Source organism: Camelus ferus, chromosome 8 (assembly GCF_009834535.1).
Source record: "Camelus ferus isolate YT-003-E chromosome 8, BCGSAC_Cfer_1.0, whole genome shotgun sequence".
In the NCBI taxonomy this organism is placed as follows: domain Eukaryota; kingdom Metazoa; phylum Chordata; class Mammalia; order Artiodactyla; family Camelidae; genus Camelus; species Camelus ferus.
The window spans coordinates 25,393,995-25,416,709 of NC_045703.1; the positions used below are offsets into that span (position 1 = coordinate 25,393,995).

General features: G+C 41.8%; 1 protein-coding gene across 6 annotated transcripts in view; it reads right to left on the reverse strand.

The window, feature by feature from the left end:
* BACH2 (BTB domain and CNC homolog 2) overlaps positions 1 to 22,715 on the reverse strand; it is a 322,272-nt gene that overhangs the window by 46,489 nt on the left and 253,068 nt on the right. The gene's annotated exons all lie outside the window — the stretch shown is intronic.

Consider the following 22,715-nt stretch of genomic DNA (forward strand, 5'->3'; position numbering starts at 1 on the left):
TAGTGATTCCTGTCTTGAAATATGATTAGAAAGAGAACATGTTCTCAGGGAAGAAGAATACTGGGGAATACTATGGTAAAAGCTGAAAACCCATGTTCAGGTTCCCTGAATTGACGAGCATTTTTTAAATTGTTTACAGTTACAGCCCCTTATTTTAATAAGTATATTAAACTCAAAGAAATAAAATGACAAAAAGATCAGAAAAGAAGTCATATTTAAGAAAGTCTTGAAGAAATGGGATGATGTACTATGAGAAAATAATTCAGGTGGCACTGTAGTAACTATTTTCAACAGGAATATTGGATCTGGGGCACAGCTTGGAGAGCCTGACACACGGGCCAAATTTTGAGGCTTTCCTGTAAGTAGTTGTTACCTACGGGAAACATGTGATTTGATCCACCGCAGTCAATGTGATAGGATTTGACAGGGTTAGTCAGAGCTCTCTGTCTGTGAACGGTGAGTGCAAGTGGAGTGATAACAACTCTTTGCTATCAGTCACAGAGAGTGAAGAAGGGCAGAAGGGGATGGGGCAGGAGGGAAAGTGGTGGTTCTGTGGGACCTGGGTTGCTGGAGATGTTTCTTAGGGGAAGGCCACAAAGGCTGCCAAAGTTCTGAGTTCGCGGTTGCAGGGGTGGGGGGATGGTGGGGCTCAGTTCACGGGGAAAAGAGTCTAAAGACTATTGCTAGGTTAGGAGGCCAAAGGCAGGGAAGGAAGATGGGGGAAGAGTGTGCAGGGCTGCAATGGCATGTGGGAGGTGGTCTTGGGCAAACAGGGAGGGGGAGGTAGCCACTGGATTATGAACTTCTGGCAACAAGCACTACTGAATCATAAGCTACTAGAAGGAAGTGGTGTTATCAGCTTTCTCAGAGTGTTGTCGCTTGTTTTTTTTGGTGGGGGGGGTAGGTAATTAGATTTATTTATTTATTTATTTTAATGGTACTGGGGATTGAACCCAGGACCTCATGCATGCTAAGCACACACTCTACCCCTGAGCTATACCCTCCCCTTTTTGAGCTTTTTATTTTTTTTAATATTGAGAGAGATAAAAGTCTTTTTTTTCTGATTGTTTCAGTCCTTTTTTGAATATAAGTGTGTAGAATTTGATGACTTCTTTTTCTGAGAGGCACATATCAGAATTGTATTTTAATGTCACTGTGCCTTTCAGACGTACATTCAGATATAACTCCCATGCATGTGTGAATTATAATAAACATCTCACTGGAACTTTACGGATTATAAAACACGAATTTTTCCTACTATTATGTCATTTCTTCCTCCCAACTTGCTAAGTGTTATGATTCTTATTCTCATTTTCTATGAAACTGTGATGCGTGGAGAGTTTAAGCACCTTGCCCATGTCACCAGGCTTGAGTCCTGAGCACCTCACTCCAGATCATGTGTGATCTCCCCCATATCTCTACAGCCATTCTAATAAAGCTGCTCTAACACATTTTCTTTTTTCTCATTCCTCCTAAGATATGTTTTACCATTTTGATTACTGCCTTTACATATTTCAAGAAAAAGCGTGGGTGTTGCGCATTGTAAGAGCCAGAAATGAAGACCAAGAAGGCTGGGACCACAGAACAGACCCTGATCTTGGATTTTCCCACCATATGGCTGACTTTCATCTATGATTTTGCTCCACCTACACATGCTGGGAGGTTCAGTTTAAACCTTTGGGAAATATCCTAAATGCCTATAGGAAATCTCCATCTTCCTCCTTCTTAAGTGGAGGCCAAAATTTTCCATAAAGAAGTATAGTGGTTTGCACAGGACATAATCCTTGCCTCCATTTTTATAGGGTTTCTTTTTATTTATTCATTCACCCATTAAGGACTTACTGAGCACCTATTATGTGCCAGATACTGTGAGGGGCTCTAGGGACAGAATGGCAAACAAGGCAAGCATGATGCTTGGAACCTGTACTCTTGTCCTGCACTGTTCAATATGGTGGTCCCTAGCCACACGTGACTGTTTACATTACCATTAAAATTAAAGCAAATTAAAAATTCAATTCCTTAGTCACTCTAGTCACATCTCAATTGCTTGACAGCCACGTGTGACCAGCAGCTACCATATTGGACAGTGCAGAACATTTCCGTCATCATAGAATATGCTATTGGATAACACTGCTCTAGAGGAAGAAACAGGTAATAAACAAGTAAGTTGATGAATGTATAATTAAACACTACAATACAACTGTATGATTGGAATTGGTGGGAAAACATGTGTATATGTAAAAATACTTAGAAAAACTGACAGATAACAAATGTATTTTTATTTCTGAAGGCTAGAATTACATTACTAATATTTCTTTGTAATTGTTTATAATTTTGATAAAGAAGTTGTGGTATAGTTATACAATGGAATACTACTCAGCCATAAAAAATGCCATTTGCAGCAACATGGGTGGACCTGGAGATCATCATTCTAAGTGGAGTAAGCCAGAAAGAAAAAGAAAAATACCATACGATATCACTCATATGTGGAATCTAAAAAAAAGAAAAAAAAAAGACACCAATGGACTCATCTACAAAACAGAAACAGACTTGGAGACATAGTAAACAATCTTATGGTTACCTGGAGGAAAGGGGATGGGAAGGTATAAATTTGGGAATTTGAGATTTGCAAATATGAACTACTATATATAAAAATAGATAAAAAACAAATTTCTTCTGTACAGCACAGGGAACTATATTCAATATCTTGTAATAATCTTTAATGAAAAAGAATATGAAAATGAATATATATATATATATGTATATGTATGACTGAGACAGTATGCTGTACACCAGAAGTTGATACACTGTAACTGACTATACTTCAGTTAAAAAATATATATATATAATTTTTACATAAGGTAATAAAAATATATAGCATAGGCAAAAAACCACTATGATACAATTTTAGGTCTTTTCTGTTTTTCTTCAGTTTTTCAAAGTTATTTATCACTTTCTTTTCCAACAAACGTGCCTAATTTTATGGCCTTGGTTACTTCTTGTTGAGGCCACTGCCCAACAACCTGGTCATTGTCTCTTTCTCCCTGGGTCCCTCCTTTGTACTGCTGCTTGAGTTGTCTTCCTAGTGACAATCATTTTGTCAACCCGCTTCCTGTAGAATAAAAGCGGAGCCCCTCAAGCATGGCATTCAAAGCTCTTTATAATTGGGCTCAACTGACCTGTCCTGCCTCGCCTCCTGCTATGTCGCCCTCTCTACCCTACATAACAGAAAGTGGGGTTATTGATATCAAATCCATCAGCCTCCATATCCATTCTTGGGAAGTTATATTTAAGTTAAGAGGATGTCCACAATAGCCAAACACATAGACCTTCTTTAGAAGTTCACTGAGTTGAAACGTGAAAAGAGCAGAAGGGAGGGAGGCCGAGGTGTGGTTCCAGAGAACTGAGAAAGGACACGTGGAAATCACCTAAGCGAGACCTGAAGAAACTCTCAGCACAAGCAGTCGGCAGGGGGAGCATCGTCCTGTATCCTCACCCTGAGGAGGGGTACTGAAACAGGTGAGCAGTATACACGCTGAGGGACCCAAGCCAGAGAGCGAGACTATTTTGGAAGAAATATAACAATCAGAAAACCAAAAAACACACGCAAAAGGTATTTTCATCTACATGTACTTAATACAAAAAGCCTTATATGTCTTTATATTTTACAGAAAACTTAGGAAAATAGGCATGACCCATATTCCTGATAAGATGCCACTGTGGCTTTCTTTGGGTAGGGACCGTACAAACCACCAGGACGAATGGACAGAAAAAGTACTGAATTATGGAGTGTTTCCCAAACTGCAGACACTTATGACCCACTGTCACAATTTAAAAAAATTTCTCTAAGGCAACTCACTTTCTTTTAAAAATAAATTTAGCTTAGAAAGAAAGTCATCCTAAGCAATACCGTCTGTGAAATCTCAGGTGTAACATGTAAGTTACACTTTTTTCTAATACATACTAAAAGAAATACAGTGATTTCGAAAACAAGGTTTTCATCTACCACTTGAAATCACTTCCCTTCCAAGTTGGGCTACAAATACTCAGATGGTGGGAAATACTGGGATTAGGAGGCTAAATAATTATTCTGGCCAAGTGCTGAGGTGGGAGACACCTGGACGTGGTCTCTCATATTTTCCTGCCTGAAACACGTGGAGAGGATATGCGTCACCCGCCCCCCCCCCCAACCGGCGGTGGCGAGGGGCTGCTCAAAAAGAGTGAAGCTGTGAAAGGTGACAAAGTGTTGGCAGATGTGGAGCGTTAAGCATTCATCAGCAACGTCATCAGGACCCTTCCCGGGGCTGGTGAGAATGAATGGATTAACACTGACAAGGAGCACAGAACTTTCCAAACGTATGCCATAGTTCTCAATCTTTTGTAGGGAAGAAGGCCACCTGGGAGCTTCACTGGCAGCAGTGGGCTCCTGGAGAGGCTGGTGGGGGTCTGGCTTTGTGGGTGGCCTCAGGGGGCCCTGGCAGCACCTTCCAGCCTCCGTGGTGACAGGCCATCTCCTCTGTGTCTAGTCCAGAGCTCCAGATGCTGCAGTGAGGTGGCTGCATTGAGGTGGCTGCAGCTCAGTGAGGGCAGGATGCTAAAATTCTCACAGCAAGGATGTACAGATGTCCCGTAATCCTTGATGTGCCCCTGAGAATGACACAGGGCCACCTCAGGGGCCATCATATGGGATCCTCCGAATTTGTCAGCCTCCAGAGGGACTCAGCCGGGTGGTGCCTTCTGTCAGAGGCTTAGTTTTCCTGCACAAAAGGGAGAAAAACCTGACTCCCCAGATGAAGGGGATTTTACGTAACTCTCCTGCCATTTTTCTCTCACCTCTCTGGTGGAGCTGAGCTCATAGAAAACTGGTGTTAAAGCATTTCAGCAAGAAGCCAGGGAATTGAAAGCCCCTTCTAACAGCTGTTAATGGTTGTCGACGAGACGAGTGAGCGGCAGACACCAGGGCTGGAGGGAAGAGAGCCAAAAATAACTCCATGGCGGCGTTTTTCAGGATTCAGGCATTTCTGATGCTGCAAAGAAGGGGCTTGATGAACCAATGTACAACGCTAGGGAAACAGAAGGGGTTGGAAGGACAAGGGCCCTGGGCTGCAGCATGCATGCAACTGTCTTGTGACAGCAGGACTTGTACGGCCTTCCTCAGAAACCTCGTATCTGAGAAAGACGAAGACAGGAAAACAGAAAGGAAGGAAGACTGATGTTGGAGGTGAAGTGAACTTGGTCTCCTGCATGTAGGGGATGGGCAGCAGGGGAGTTTTGTGACAAGGGTTCTTTTCAGCTTGTTTTTTGATCTGTGTTTCATTCTGTGGGATTTACACGCCCATTCCATCATCAGGACATCTTTCTCCTAAGTATCGTTCTCGTAAGGAACCCCCGCCACTGACTCCTAGCCTTGCCTGATGGCGTTGCCTTCTACCATCTTTCTGTTCACGTAACTTTCTCTCTATTAGAGATGTGTCGCACCATGGGCCCCAGGGACTCAAAGTTTTTGTTTTGTTTGTTTTCTCTAATATCCAGCTCCCCATTTCTGTTTTTAAACCATTTACCAATCTCATCAGCCTTTCGCCTCAAGAATCACAGTGACTTATGTTTCTGTTTTCTTTTCATTGTTATAGTGTATACACACAAGGGAGGGTTACTTTCCCTGACGTTTTCCTGTCACTCTACCCAGCTGTGCACGGGGCAGTTTTAAATCTTCCCACCGGCTCTCTGAAAGTTTCAATGCTCTTAGTTTAGTGAGTAAAACTAAGTTTTTGAATTCCATCTGAATTGTATGCTTGATCTTTTCTGGGCTTGGCAAACAACCCATCACCCACTCAGAACCTGGACGGGAAAATAGCAGATGATTCAAGCTTCATTAGGAAGAAGTCATGCCAACATAACTTCATTTTTGGTTTTGATGGGATCACTGCTCAGAGAATGCAGCAGAAATAGCATCCCCGGATTTCAGCAAGGCAGCTGACATCTCTTAGGTCACTGTTTAAGTAATATGAAAAAATGGAGTCTAGAACATAGTAAAATTAAGCCGTCAGTGTCTGGGTGATGGATTAAGGTCAATTTCAACCTAAGGAAAAGTGTCTGGTGATGAGTCCCAGCCTTCTGTCTATGCTGTCATGCATAACTTCTATCTCTGACTTGGAAAAGATTCAGGTGGCAAGCTGGTAAGATATTCTAGGAGACAGAATCAAGACCCTACATGATGACCAAAGGCTGGTATTATGGAGTAAATGTATAAGGATGCAATTTTACAAAAATGGATGTCAATTCCTCTACTGGAATTTAAAAAGTCAAATTTGTAAGAATAGGATGAGGGAGTTCTGGCTTACTGAGTGGGTCCATACTGTGACACAGTTGCCAGGAAGCTTAACACAATGCTGGGCTCCATCAAGAGATGAATGCAGAGATGGGTTACAGCTTCACTCTACTCTTTACTGTTCAGATCACATTGAGACCCTTGTATTTAGTCCTAGTGCTGTATGTTAAGAACAAGCCAGAGCAAAAAGGATCATGATGGACACTGCATCCATGTCCCAGGTGGCGGCACAACCAGGAATGTGAAACCTGGAGAAAGGGAGACATAGGGGGCCCACGAAAGAGTTGTCCTTAGAGAGCTAATGGGCTATTGTGAAAAAGATAAGATGAGATCTGTTCTCTTCCATTCCAGAGGGTGTAAATAAAATAGATCACAGATGAAAATTTAAGGGAGGTAGATTTCTACTAAAACCAAGGAAGAATTTTCTAGTAATTATAGTTGTACAAATTGGAAGGGGCTCTCAAGTGGTGGTGGGCTCCCCTTTGCTGGATGTGCTCCAGCAGAGGCTGGAGAGCTACCTATGTCATTATCATAAAAGGATTACAAATTGGATGGGAGATTGGACTAAATGACTTATAACATGCCTTATCATTTAACCTTCAGTCCTTGACACTCCTCATTTTCTACCACAGTAATTGAGAGGAGTTATGGTTCTTAGTATTCCTTAAGCACTTTGTACAAAAATTGGGAAGAAAGACGAGGTTGACAGTATTTTCATTGACTCCGGATACCATTGGCAAAATATATGCACTTGTGAATTAACAAAGCAAACAGCTTTCCTGAACTTTCCCAAGTCTCCTGTAAGTCTATTCATGACACATCCTTCAAGCTACTTCAGTTTGGAATTCTGACCTAGTCCAACAAGTCTGTTGAGATCACAAACAAATTGCAGAGAACACAGAGAGCCTTGATAGAATGTAACGAAAGGCAGTATTAAAAAAATAAAGAAGCCAGTGATTTCCTAAGTATGTAAATTTTCAAAGGCCACCATATCTACTTAATAAAAATTCAACTGTACAGTTGCAGAACTTGGAAATTAAACACAAGCAGACTCAGTAGTCTGAATTTCAAGACATTTACACAGGCATTATTTCCAGGCGTGCTTTTCCCTTGCTGAACAAGTAAGCCCTTTTCTATTTAGACCTGTCAGGGGGGCAAGTGTAGTCCATCCCATGGAACCACAGTTTTGTTTGAATGGATAGCAGCATGCCCCATCTTGTATTTTTTCCTGGCCTGACATACTAAGAGCTGTTAAAAAATATCATAAAAGTTGCACACATCCTGCCATTCTGAACACTCTAAAATGGCAGGAGAAAATAGCCCAAAGCCCTTCCTCCTTAATAATCTCTTGGACAGGTTTTAGGACTGAACCAGGTAATCTCAAAATTTCTGCTGATGAGTGGAGAAGAAACCAGAAGATATGACTACAAGTAGGAAGAGATGGAGGACACAAGGCAATGTAATGAGTGAGATGAGGAGAAGGACAGACTCGAAAACTTGGCAACAAGTACTGTGATTAACTCAGAGTTGATATTCATTAAATATCCATAGTTTATCAAGAATGGTTACAACTTAGGAGAGAACATGGTTCGGTACAAGAAACCTGAGGCAAAGGCAGAAGAGATGCTCCTGCAGTGATGGGACTACTTGGAGGTTCTTGGAAGTCACTGTTCTAGCTCCTGTTTAGACATGTGTTTCCTGGGCTGATGGTTAGGACCTGACTCTGGGTTGGAATTTTTTAAATCATTCTCCCAGGTCTGTGACCTTTTCATCTAATCAGTGATTCAAGCTCAAATTCTAGACATGAAGTTGAGGTGGACAATTGAACTGGGCCTCATGTTGTGAAGCTGGCATTGGAGGGACCTTCTCTTGACACTGACCTTGATCACAGATGGCCAGGTCGGTGCAGAGGCATCCCCCTTCCCCCTAAGTTCCACAAGATAGAGCAAGGAAGGAAGCCTTCAATGGTAAGACAATCATGCGTTTTCAGACATCTTCTTTAACTCAAAGCAACTTACAATTACAAATAATATCATGTATTTTATTTCCAAAAAGGACTGAAGTGAATCCTAAGATCCAGAAACAACTGTTTAATACAGACTGAGCAACCAACAGAGGCCAGACTCCATAGGCCCCGGGGAATTACACAATTCGACAACTGATCAGAAAAGGGTTCCATGCAGTGTAGTGTATGAAGCACAAATGGAGTGGAATTTCAAGAAACTTCGGACCAAAAGACAATTGTATTTTAAGTACGTAATGATAGCATGAACTAGAATAGAAATTTGCCCCCAAGTGGAGCCGAACTGGCCTGCTAACTAACTACTTTGATATTAAATCTAGCAGAGGACGCACTGGGTAACTCAAGGGTGATTGTGAAGCCTTTTTCTGATGATGAAATGATGATAATAACCATAAATGGAAGACCGTTCACATGCTACAAAATGCCAGCGTGCTTACACACAAACACACACACAGTACGTATGCATATCCAGAAAAATCACAGGGAGATGGACGAGAAACATCTACAGTTGTAACGTAAAAGCCTCACCCCATGGACTCAGCTTATTTGCTATGTTCTAAGACATTCAACTTTTTAGAACTTGTTTAATTTTCCTTTCATGAGAGTGATGCTGTTACTGTGGCTTTCAAAAAGTTGTAGTAAAAAAACCTGTAACATAAAATCTACCATCTCAATCATTTTTAAGGGTATAGTTCGGTAGTGTTCAGTATGTTCACATGGTTGTGAAACAGATATCCAGAACTTACCTTAAAAATCCCAAGTTTTGTAACCATTACACAACTCTCTTTTACTTTCTAGCACCCAGCCCCTGGTACCTACCATTCTATTTCTGCTTCTATGAATTTGGCTATTTTAGATACCTCATTTAAGTAGAATCATATAGTATTTACCTTTTTTGTGACGGACCTCATTTTAGTAGAATTTTAGATACCTCATTTAAGTAGAATCATATAGTATTTACCTTTTTTGTGACGGACTTTTTGTGACTAATACGGCTTTTTAGAAACAATTTTATCTTTTTTTATTTTTAATTTTTTTGTTGAGGGGAGGTAATTAGGTGTATTTACTTATTTATTTATTTTTTAGTGGAGGAACTGGGGACTGAACCCACGACCTTGTGTATGCTAGGCATGCGCCCTACCACTGAGCTATACCCTTCTTCCTTAAATATGGCTTTTAAAATAAACGAAAGGAGGCAGGAAGAGAGGGTATGAAGAACGAGAGGGAGAGGGCAAATTCATCCCCTCCATGTTTTTGGCGTTGGCTAGAAAGGGAAGTCTCTGGAGTGTTCTTTTGGGTTGGACTGCAGTTGGCAGGATGTGTTACAGTCGTGGAGAGAAGGTCCTCCCAGCAGAGTGGGTTTAAGGGCCATCCTCTCCATCAAAAAGCATCTACTGAGGGTGCTGTCAGAGTCCCCACTGCAAGGACACTCTCTGAAGTCCACAGAACCTCAGCAATCCTTCAAGAATTCTCACGAAAAGCTCTCAGCATCTCCCTGGGGGAGGAAGAATCTGAGTAAATAAAGCCTCATTATTTTAAGAGCAGCCTCTGTAGGAATCTTGGAGGGAGAGCAGAAGAGGCAATGGAATGTGAATGAATAGTCTCGGAGCTGCCAGAGCCTGCTCTTGAGGAACGAAATATGCTCAGAATGTGTGTCCCTCATGGATGCGGGCGTGGGGCATAGAAGCGAAAGAAATTTGCGTTCAAAACTGAAAGGCAGTCTGTGAAATGCAGTCACAAGTCAAAGGGGTCATTGGCAAAAAATGTCTGGGAACCACTGTGACACTCCTGCTGAACCTTGCAGGACCACTGCCACCACCACCACCTCACATGTCACTGGGAATAGAGCCACATCTTCAGCCCAAATTCCCCCTTTCCCACCGAAACTTCCATCCAGCGCCCAGAACAAGGGAGGCCTCCGAGAGCAACTCCACGTGGGAGCTAGACTCCCAGAGGCAGAAGACAGTGCAAAATGGGACTTAACCTTTTCATCTGAATGGATAGAGCTCAACTTACCAATAGGTTAATTTGTACATGAAAAAAAATTCTATGAAAAGACTTATCCAAGGCAATCCAAATTATCCTTGCATATGATCACTGTGAAATTCTCAGTAGATCGTCAAGCTTCTGCCTTTCCTTCTGCCTGGCTACTGACTGCCGCCCCCTCCCCAATCTTGCAGTCCACCCACCCTATCCTTTGCGTCCTCTCTTAAACCTGCTGTTCAGGCAGACTTTCTTTGCCACCTCAGTTCTGAGCAATTCCCGCCCTTCTGTTTTTTAGGGTCAAAACCCTCAGTCATCCTGGATTCTTTTCCTTCTGTCATATCCCACTTTCAATCAGCTAGTGGGAAGTCATGGCAGCTTTGCCTTTAAAATAAGAGTCGGATTCCAAACCTCTGCATTCCTTCCCTGCTACCACTCTTGACCAACCTACCTCTCACTTGAATTATTGCAGGAGACACCTAACTGGTATCCCTACGTCTGCTCTTGCCCCTTGGCAACCTATTCTCAACCCAGCATCCAGAGCCATCCTTCAGACAGATAGGCTGGATGATGTCACTGTTCTATCCAGAACCCTCCAAAAGATCCCATTTTTCTGAGTGAAAGCCAAAGTCATTAACATCCATGATCTGATTCCTCCCAACACCCCAGCTCTAGTCCTGTTCTCTGTCTGTCGCCTGCTTAGTGGGCCCTTTCCAAGCTGCCACATCTAAAATTTCAACTCCGGTCCTCACAAACCACTCCCCTTCCTGCTTTATTTCCCTCTGTAATGGTGATCACCAACTTCTGTATTCCTGTTCACTGTATGTAGCCCCTAATGGGAATGTGAGCTCTGTGAAGGCACTGGTTTTACTCATTTTGTTCCCTGCTAATCCGGTACCAAGAAGAGCACACAGAGTTGATGCTCAGTGCAAAACTGTTCAATGAATGAACGGCTCCTTCTGATCATTCAGGTCTCACCTAGAAAGTCTCCTCCTTGGAGAACTCTTCCCTGGCCACCCTATCTAATCTCACTTCTCCCTCACTGACTGTCTATCACATCACCCCCTTTTACTCTGCTTCTTGCACTCATCACAATTTAAGTTATCTTGTTTTCTTATTTGTCTTTTGCACTAAAGCATAGGCCCATGAGAGCACCAACTTACTCTGTCCTGTCCACAGCTATATCCCCAGCACTTAGAACAGGGCTTGGCACACAGTAGGTGCTCAGTTAATGCTTCTTGTGAATGGAGCACCTTCATGACAAAAATCAATCCAAATCTGCTATTTGTTTTCCCCAACTTTTTATCTTGAAAATGTCAACCTACAGAAAAGATGAAAGAAATGTATATCCCTATAGCTTTAATCTAGATTCACCAACTATTAAATCTTGTTAAATTTGGGTGCCCTCTTTCTATATCTTTATTATCTGTGTACACACGTACACACACCCACACCCTCGCCCCACATATGCATTTCTTTCCAAAACCATTCAAAAGTAAATCATGACATTTCACTCCTAAATACTTAAGGATATATCTCTTAAGAACAAGCACATTCTACAGAACCAAAGCGCCTATTTCCTACCCAAGAAAAGTCATATGGACACAGTGTTATAAACTAATATACAGTCTACATTCAATCTCTAAATTGCTCCAAGGATGTCCTTTATAGATTTTTTTTTCAATCTGGGAGCCAATCAAGATCGCGTATTGCATTTGGTCCCACTTAATTTCCTTTGATCTAGGACAAAACCCCATCATTCTGTCTCTCGTGGCAGTGACATTTTTGAAAAGTTCAGGCCAGCTGTCTTGAAGAATGTCCCACAGAGGATGTCTACGTATAGGAATATGTTCAAAAGTTAACCTAATTTATTCCTTTATTCTGTGTGGTTAATTAACCAACTTAATATACAGTGAGTTTATATTTTCTAATGTTTTAAACTCTATTTGTTTTAAGCTTTCCATCATTTTTGATTAAATTTTAACTTCTTGACTAAGTAAAACATTTAAATGGTTCCAAAGTAAATACCAAATAAGAAGATACCTTCTCATCTCAAATCCTTTCACTGTTTTCACTCATTTTCCATAGGTCACCTTTTCATAGTTTTTTGCTTATCTTTCCTGTGTTTCTTTTAACAAAATATGCAAATGTGTGTATACTTTTACATATGCATTATAAATACATTTGTATTTCCTCTTGCTTCTTGATCAAAAGGAAACATTCTCTATCTAGTGTATGTACTCTTCTGCATCTTGTTTCTGCCTTTTAAATATATCCTGGAAATTACTCCATATCAGTTCATGGAGATCTTTTTTTCATCCATATGGCTGCACAGTAAGCGGTTGTGTTGTTGTATATATATGGAAAATCTTGCACATATGTTGTTTTGTTACTTGTATAAACCCATTATCTTTTAGTAGGTCATTATGAACTGAATTGTGTCTCCCCAAATTCATATGTTGAAGCCCCCACCCCCATTGGAGATAAGCCTTTAAGGAGGTAATTAAGGTTACATGAGGTCATAAGGGTCAGGCCATGAGCCGACAAAACTGGTGTCCTTGTTAGAGGCAGAGACACAGGCGTTCTCTTTCTCCGTGTACAGACGAAAGCCCATGTGAGGACAGTGGGAAGGCGGCCGTCTGCAAACCAAGGGGAGAGGCCTTAGGAGAAACCAAACTTGGACTTTTAGCCTCCACAACTATGAGAAAATACATTTTTGTTGTTTATGCCACATAGTCTTGTGGTATTTTGTAATGGCAGCTGGAGCAGACTAATATATGGGTATTAGAAGAGATTAATACTATAGATTTCCAATTAAAACAAGCTAAAGATTGATTTAAGAGATCACCTTTAAAAAAATTGTTTTTAAAAAAAGCATTTCTGGAGGTTCCTGAGGTGGAAGTAGGGAGCAATCAGCTTTCCACTGACCACAGAGTAGGAAGCAGTCTGCATTAAGGCGTTTTAAACACCAGTGTGAGCCTTACAGGTGCAGATCCACCAGAGCATCACTTCCTATTTTGACTCCCGCTTCTGGAATCTCAATCACACACGTGTCAGTTATCTTCTTCCAGACTTCAAGCATGATGGAGGGAATCCACCTCACTCCTGCAAGGCCCCTCCAATGCAGGGGAAATGTGGAGAGGGAGGGAAGTAGCACAAGTTCCCAGGACACCCATGGGTCCAGGATTTAACAAAGCCCAGTTGAGGAGGGAAGCAGCCTCTTTTACTCTGGGTTTTTAAAAATGTCATCATTCAGCTGATTAATAGAAAGACATCCTTTGGACGGAACATTCTGACGCATCCTTGAAAGAGCAACTACCTGGAGATATTCTATGTATAACCAGAGCCAGAACATACATTTGTAGTTATTTATACACTTTTGAACATACCTATGAAAGGACTTTGCTTGTCTTCAATTTCAGCACCTGTAGACCAGGGTAACAGGAAAGGAGATACTCTCCACATCCACTACTTCCTTCATAGTTGTATGAAATGTGATTAGATGGTGAAGATTTCTTTCTCTCTTTGGGGATGCACAGGGTCAGAGACTTGGAAACTATCTGAGCTATTTTCACTGAAAATAACATGAATAATTTTCAGAGATGTAACTCTAGAGAACATACAGGAAGGAAGGGCATCTGTAGGTTTCAATGATCAAGTTAAATTTAAATATGAAAAAAGGTCTTAAACTTTTAATAGAAGGAACTAGAAGAAATCTATTCCCTTTACTGCCTTTTTTGGGTTGATTTTCATGTAACCACTGAGACTGTGAGGGCAAGTTCATTTGGTCCAAGTTAAGGACTCTAGACTCAGAAGAATGGAGGGTTCTGACCTGGAAGGAAGGGACCAGGGGGCATTGGCGCAGCACTGGTGCTCCTGCAGAGAAAATTGATGAGGCCTACGGAACTTCCGAAATCACACGAAATGCCATACTGCAGACTTGTATTTTTTCCAGTATGGTGCTCCATATTCCACCTGATCTTCACTCCCTCCTTCCCTTCTAGCCACTCAACTGTTCAAATAACCTTTTCACTATTACAGAAATGTAATAATGTACACTGTAGGAAATGGGAAAATGCAGACAAGCAAAACAAAACCCATCACATTCCCCTCATTCACAGGTCACCACTCTTAACACTTCAGCACACATCCCTTTGGCTCCTTCTTTACACACACACACACACACACACACACACACACACACACACACACACACACACATACTCATTCACTCACATTTGTATTTTTTTAATCAAACCAAGATCAGACTGGGCAGATTATTCCTGCCTTTTCCAATGATCACCACCCTTCCATTTCAGGAAAATTTCCTCTAATACTCAGGCCACATTTGGATTTCTCTGATTTCCTCTCCAAAGTCCTTTAATAACTGGTTCATCCAAATGAGTAACTATATGCAGGACCATATACTGCATCTGGTTTTTAATTTAGCCTAGTCCCATTTTTACAACATTGACTTATTGAAGAAATCAGGCTGTTACGTGTCCCGCAGAATGTCCCACCCTCTAGATTTGCCCTGTTGCTCCCTTATGGTGTTGTTAAGCTTGTTTTTCTAATCACTGGTTCTCCTCTAACTTGAAATTCTATCTGGAGGCTTTATGAGGTCAAGTTACACACTGAACACACCATTGGAAGGGGTGTGTGTTTCATGAACATCATCAGAAGACATTTAGCACCTAGTTGACTTACCAGAGGTGATGCCTGGATTGTCCTAGAGTTTGTGTGAAGAGACTGCATGTGTTATTCCTTTGTGTCTGTGTGTGTTGCTTTGGTACTATACTAATGCCCATCACACATTCATCATAATGGTTTATGATCACCTTTGCCTGAATCTGTTCCTGGCATTTAAAAATACGTAGCACTGGATTACAAATACCCTTGAGGTAATTCTAGAGGCTTTGTCCTCTAGGAATTCAGTAACTCCTTACAGGTCCTCGCATCCATCTGTAAAAGTAAGGCTTATGCTTATCCCTTGGGAGGCATACTTCTTACAAGGGAACTTAGGGAGCACCTCTATATGTATCCTTAGTCTGATACATTTTTGGGGCTTAAATATTTCCTTAATACATGAAGATAGACTTAAAGCATGCAGTCCAGAGTAGACCTTGTTTGTAGTAGAGGAACCAGCAATGGAAGTCTGAGTGTAGGAGCTCAGTCTCAGCTCCTGCCCCTTTTTCTCTTCTCTTTTCTCAGAGGGATCGGCAATTTGCAGTGGTTGCAGCCACCATCTCTGGGCCCGTGTTCCTCATATCTGTATCTTCAGCTTTGCACTCTCAGTGCCTTGTGTACACATAAAGCACTAGAGATAAATATCAAAGCGTGATGGCTTCTTTCCCCACTATGAGCCCCACACCCAATTTTCAGGATCCCCAGTTCCTCACCCAGCACATATCCTCATCAGCCCATGCTAGGACCAGGGTGAGCCTCCTGGCCGTGCCTTCTGTTTGGAGTAGTTTGTGGTTCCACACATCAGACATTCCACTGCTAGACAGTTATTCCTTGAATTCTTCTTCATCACATCACTTTTTGGCTTACGACATTTCAGTGAATTCTGATTGCTTACTCAATCAAAGCTAAATTCTTTTGTCTAAACTTTTTTCTTTCATAGGAAGGCCCCTTGGAATCTGACCATATTTTGAATTATTCCCCCAAACCTACCATTTGTGCTGATCAGAGGCCCTGATCAGGCTGGCTTCTCAAGGCCCTGTGAGGGCTTCTTTCGGGACCCTTGTCACTCCGGTGTCCTCTCCTGGAGACTCTCTCCCCACTCATTCCCTAAGGAGGTCGGACTGAATAATCCTCTAACTACTGGTCGTAGGTGGTGGAAGGAAAATCCCATCCTCCTCCCATAGGGTCCTCTGTGGCACAAACAATGGCCAGCACAACTCGGCCTCTACAACAAGTGCCCTTGAATTGTTCCCCCTTGAGTTGATTCTTCAGCTCTACTGTAAGCTCTTCGGAGATGGTCTTGTTTTACATTTCTAAGTTAACCCCCCCAAAAGAAATGGTCTAAGAAGGGATCATGTGCTCCATTCCTCTGCTTCTAGATTGTGCTATACTTAAGCCATCTTGTCCTTTTTGACCCCCTTGTCCTTTAAACACACACACACACACATCTCCTCCATTTGTTTCTACTCTACCCCAGTATCGAGCATCTTGCCCTGTTATAAAATTCTCCTTTAATATAGCTGAAATCCCTCACACATAGCCGGGGTACTATTTCTTCTGTTAGTGAGTGAGAACATCTGGTCGACATCTACCGGTAACAGCCTCAAACAGGAGGCAGGGAGAGACTGTTACAAACGGAACTTTGAAAGGTCATCACATTTCTCTCCATGAAATTCCGATGGATTTGAGTCACCCCCTAAAATCCTCAGAGTTACAAAAGGTGTGCTTCGAATATCTTCTCTTAGAAGCCTGCATACTTCTTACCCTTGAATCCTGGTGGTCCATGTTTTTAATCTCCCCACTTTTCCTATTTGTAGGGTACAATTCCACTCCTGGGCTATTACAGCTCTACTTGGCAGAAAGAATAGCCGCACATAGTCTAAGGTGTTTATCGGGAAGGAAGAATGACAGTGCAAACGTGAACGTGTCTCCTGTGGTACCAGAGTGCTCATCTTTACACGGCAAGATCCTTGAGGGTCTCATCTTTCAGCAGATGTTTTCCTGGCCTTTTAGGAACTTCCCTGCCTTCCCACTCTCTCTTTTAGCAATGAATAAAGCAAGAATCATAAGTTGTGAGGTGTCAGAGGGCTTCTCTGGGCAGAACTTTGAAGTGATCTTCACACATAAGTCCATTCCAACCCACTTCACTTGGCACGGCTTGCCACACATGCGTGGGGCCAGCTCTCCAAGACCTGCCTCATTCTACTCACTTCTGTTTGCTGATGCCACCTCTGTGAATAACATCACCCTTATACCACTCTGAGGAAGAATAATCTGTTATTTGGTTTTGCATACAGAGAATTAAAAAAAAATAAAGAAATCAACAAAACAACAGTGAAGACTCAGGAATAAAGAAATCAGGAGAAAAAATGAATAGTACAGGAAAAAATGAGTAGCAACAACATTTAATACTCCCTTTTATACAGCAGAAGATAAAATGAAATAGCTGTTCCTTCAGCAAGCTGGAGGCCTGTGATCATGACCTTCTGTATCCTTCCTTTGATTTTCTTCTAAATGCAGGAATCTTTTGTTGGCTAAATCCCAGCATTTTTTTTTTCACCCCCGGGCTATCTTTCTGGCTTGCTTGGAAACAGCTGCCAGTATTTCTCTCTGCTGCCAATCAGTCCAAAAATGTGTTCACATCGGAGGCCTGGCTCCATCCCACCCAGGGTGCTGAACGCCTTCACTTTTTCACACACAGCCTTTGCCTTCTGCACACAGAAGTCCATCTCAGACAGTAAAGCTCACTGCATCACCAGCAAGCTTGAAAGTGGTGCTAATGTCAGTGAGAGAGACTGTCAACATATTGTAGGAGTCTACGGCAAAGCGAGAGATTTTACTATGCGCCCCAAGTTAATGGAGAAAAAAACACTTCTGAAATCTCTGGAAACCAAAAGTGCAATTATTTAATTGCTCCACTCCTGAAAACAAAAACAACCCAAACCTTTGGCCTGTGATTTGGTTAAGAACCCAAACAAACAAGGAAATAAACAGAAAGGGATTAACTGATGAGTGCCAACAATTATTTTACTTTCTTTGTGCTTCTAAGAACAGCCTTTACTACAGACAGCCACACACCACTCCAGCACCTGGATATGATCCCTTTTATTAAGGAATTCCTGAATCAATTTCCTGCTTTACAGCTTGTCCAACCAAGATTCCAGGTGTTCTCACCATAAAAAGGGTCCCTTTCAAAAAAGCTGTCTGCGTCTATAAAACCGCACACCCTCCAGAAATGTCATGGACACCCCAACAATAGAGTGAAACCTGAAGCAGTCTGGGGACATTCCAAGTTTTTGAATGGAATGCGAACCCATTAAGATTATTAGGTAACTTTGCTGATATCCTCACATTTGTGCCAAGTGTTAGCGCTGCCAAAGAAAAGACAAAATAAAAACCGACTCTTGGATCCTAGCTCTGAGTATTTTGGTGTGGAGACTGTATTTTCTTGTAACTCATTTAAAAAATACACCATGCTTTCACTGTTTAATTGCAATCTCAGTTTTCAGGAAGCAAAGAGAAATGAGATCTATAATCAATGTTTCTCTTCTGTTCAGCTTTCAGCCTAAATGGTCCTGCGCTTTTTATTGGCAAAGTAGGGCAGGTAATAACAGCGAACAAGAAACCTATTCTGAGAAGCACTGGCTCAAGTGAAGTACCACTACATCATGAGTGACTCAGCCATGTACTCAAGAGTGATTACTCTGCATCGACGAAGCCATGCTAATTGGACCATGGCTTGCTGCCAGCTCATGTTGGCATGACCTACAATGTACCCTTGGCTGACAGCCATTATGTCTATCACACTTTTTTTTTTTTTTTTGTAATCTGGCTGGGAAGTGAAATAATTTTTAAAAACTCTCCCAAGTGCTATTTAACTTCTTATCATGAATTAAAAGTTTAATTAAGTACCCTGTTAAAGGCCCAGGTTCTATGATTAAATACGACAAAATAATACTTATGATTACCGCTCAAGTGAGGAACTTTACGGCTCTGAACTTTGTCTTTAAAGCTATTACTAATTTTAATTGAAATAGCTAAGAGATTCCATAACAGGGGAAAGAAAGAAGCATAAGGGACATTTAATTCATACATCGAGAAGAGTTTCAGAACGAACAGATACATTGGTAACTGCTTTTATAAAATTTAATGCAAACAACTTTACTGTCAAAGGCTTTGTCATGAATCCATTTTAAAATGTTGCTTACTGTGGTCATCCTGCATTACACAGGGACAAATAGGTATAGTGAAAGAAACCCTTAAAACTGCCTTTGAAATCAGGTCACTTAAAAATAATTTTTAGACAGGTCTTAGTTTTTGTCTACTCAACTCCTTCTACTGGGCCAAAAGAGGAACACATCTCTGCATAAGTTCCTTAAATAGGACTTACTGGCCTCAGGATTTAGAAAAATGTAAGAGGTTTGGAAATAGCTTATATATTTCAGTTTTAAAATTAGCTATTGCTGCGGCTATCTTTAAACCAGACTTCCCTCCCTCTGTATCAGCAGCACTGAGCAGCCTTCAGAGATGGAATCACAATAGTATTAGCTTCCCTTTTCATGGCTTTGCTTTATTGCACCCCTATCCGAGCCTGTGGCCCAGATTTCAGAGCTGGAAGTCACCTTTGCGTTACTATAAATAAGCTTTGCCTTTAGGCAGTTCAAAATTATCAGCGCAATCCCAGGACTTGAAAACTTCTTATTTGCCAGCAAGTAGTTACCTGGGATATTCTGACTTATTATTTATTTGCTTTTTTTTTTTTTCCTTCATCTGCTGCCAAGTCTCACTAACGCAACTTGGAAAATTGCACCATAGCTTTTAATGAGGATTCTGAGGTAAGAGCCATTTCATCAGAGAAGACTCTGTTTTCCTTTTATGGGAATAATAACACCTACTATTTATATAGCACCATTCTTCCAAGAAGTTTAACTTATCACGTGTCGTTAATCTGAACAGCAGCCCTGCAAGTAAAGCTGGTAACCAGTGTTGTTACTCCTGGCATATCCAGGTTGTGAAATGATTTTAATAATTTCTTTCAAGGTCCTAAAACCTTCTGAAACAGTTAGAGAGCAATGGTCTGCATCTTGACTACAATCTGCCTGTGTTCTAGGTTATCAAACAGCCCAGTGGTTCAACAGCTCTTGAATTGTCATTTCCCGTCAACTCCTGTAAAACCATTTCTGCAAAGTCAGGATTCACAAACAAAAATAAGACAAGTGAGCTCACTCCTCTTCTGAAGTCGGATGATTCTCTCCTATCCAGACCAGTCTGCTTCCCATCTCCATGGCCTTTCCCTACCTCTCAATCCAAACATCTCTCTTCACTTTCTGACCTGCAGGGTTTTTTCTCTCCCTCCAGCAGGAACCTAGAAAAGTTCATAGACCATAAACCTGCAGCACAGGCTAGGACTCCAGAGACCATCCAATCCAACTCCACCATCTGCCCAAAGGATGAGCCTTGCTCAGTTGAGTCTGCCCACCTGGTCAGTAGATCCTACCTTTTCTCAAGTACTCAAGAGCTTTCTGTTAGCTACTGGCCTTCTGTCTCCTGTATCAGCAAGCTTTCTCTTTCTTTTGGAACTTTCCCATCACCAAGTATGAGTCAGGATGGCCTCTGCTGTGCAAACGAATAAACACCAAATTTTAATGGCTTAACATAAAAGTTTATTCTTCACTCATGTCAGAGTCTGATTTGAGTCAGATGGCTCTTCTCCAACAGTGACTCAAGAATCAGGGTTGCGGTTCCACCACCTAGGAGTTCTCTGACACCAGTTACATGGATGCAAAAGAACACGAAGAACTCATGCTTAACTTTTAAGTGCCTCAAGCCAGAAGTGACACCTGACTCCCACTTCCAGTTTATTGGCTGGATCTAGTTACACAGCACACCTGACTGTAAATGGGACCATCCTGTGTGTCCAGGAAGGAGAGGAAAATTGAATATGGGTGATTTCTGATCATCTTTACTATGGAGGGCAATGGGCTGGAATTTCTTCCTACTTAAAACAGAAACCCAAATGAAGCCTCTTTTGACTTGATTTCCCTCTAGCTATTGGTTCACCCCTCTGTTCTCTTTAACTCAAAAGGCCTCAAAAATGTAGCCTACATCATCTTCTTCAACTCTCTCTTCTCATTCTCTCTAGAACACAACCCAATTGATTTTCCTTCCTATTGCTCCTCTAAGGTGCTCGATGAAATCACAAATGGCTTTCAAATTGCTGGTGGTCAATTTTCAGCCTTCATCTTAACTGACTATCTGCATCCTTTGACATAGCTGATCACTCTCTCCACCTTGAGATACTTTCTTTACCTGGCTTCCAACGCAGTAGTTTTTTGTTTTGTTTTGTTTTGTTTTTTTGTTTTTTTGCTTTTCCTTCTACTTCAATAGTTGCTCCTTTTTGGTTGACACTGCTGCCTCCTCTTTATCTCCCTGACCTCTTAATTCTGGAAAGACCCAAGGATCAATCCTAAGACCTCTTTTTTTTTTTTTCCTATCTACACTTATTCACTTGGTATTTGTATCCAGCCTCATGGCATTCAATACTCCCAATACCCTGGTATTAAAATTTCTATCTCCAGGCTTGATTTCTCCCATGAATTTCAGCCATGTATACCCTATTGTGTAATAAACGTCTCTACTTAGGTGTTAACAGGCAACTCAAAGTTAATATACACAAAAGAGAACTGCTAATCCTATCCTATCCCCTACCATCTCAAACCTATTTCCCTCAGCTTTCACCAGTCTCAGATACTGGCAACTCCATACTTCCAACAGCTTAGGCCCCAAAGTGCTATTTAACTTATTTCTTTCTCTTCCATCTTATATCCAATCTAAAAGAAAATCCCATAAGCTCTGCGTTCAGAATGTTACCAGAATCTGCCACTGATCGCCACCCCAGCACCATCGCCCTGGTCTAGGTCATCAGGTCATGCCTGGTTTGCTGCTTTAGCATCTTAAGTGTCTGCCCTGCTTCTGCCCTTGCCGTTTTTCAATCTATTTTCCCAAAGCAGTCAAAATGATCTTTTCCTGAGAAACCCTCCAATGGCCTCCCAGCTCATTCTGAGGAAAGGTAACATGTTCACAAGGTGCCCAGCGTGGCCCCCACACTTCTCTGACGTGCCTCCTCCCATCTACCCCTTGTTCTGATTGTTGTCGTGTGTCACACAGGCCAGGCCCACTCCAGCCCCAGGGCCTCTTCCTTGCTAGGCCGTCTGCCTAGGTCACTCTTCCCCCAGATGTCAGCATGGCTGTCTCTCTCTCCTCCTTCAGTCTCTACTCAAAAGTCATCTCCCCAACAGGCCTTTCTTGCACACCCTCTTTAAAACTGCCACACCTGTACCCTGTTCCTTAACCCCCTTCTCTGTTTTATTTTCTTCAAGTGCATCTAACAAAGTACATGTTGTATTTATTTTCTGTCTCTCCTCCTTCTCTTCCCGCTGGAATGTAAGCTCTGTTTTGTTCACTAGGTTCATCCGGCACCTAGAACAGTGCCTCCTGGTACAGACTTTTGACACATATTTGTTGAATGAATGAATCAATGAATGAATGAGGAAAGCTCAAAGAGGTCGATTGGCTTGCTCAAGACCCCATATGCAGTTAGTGCCAAGGTCCTGGTGGTGGTTTTCCCAGCTCCTCATGGCTGAGGCTCCTCAGTTACTAAAATTTGCCTATTCTTCTGCAGAGTCCTGTCTAGGC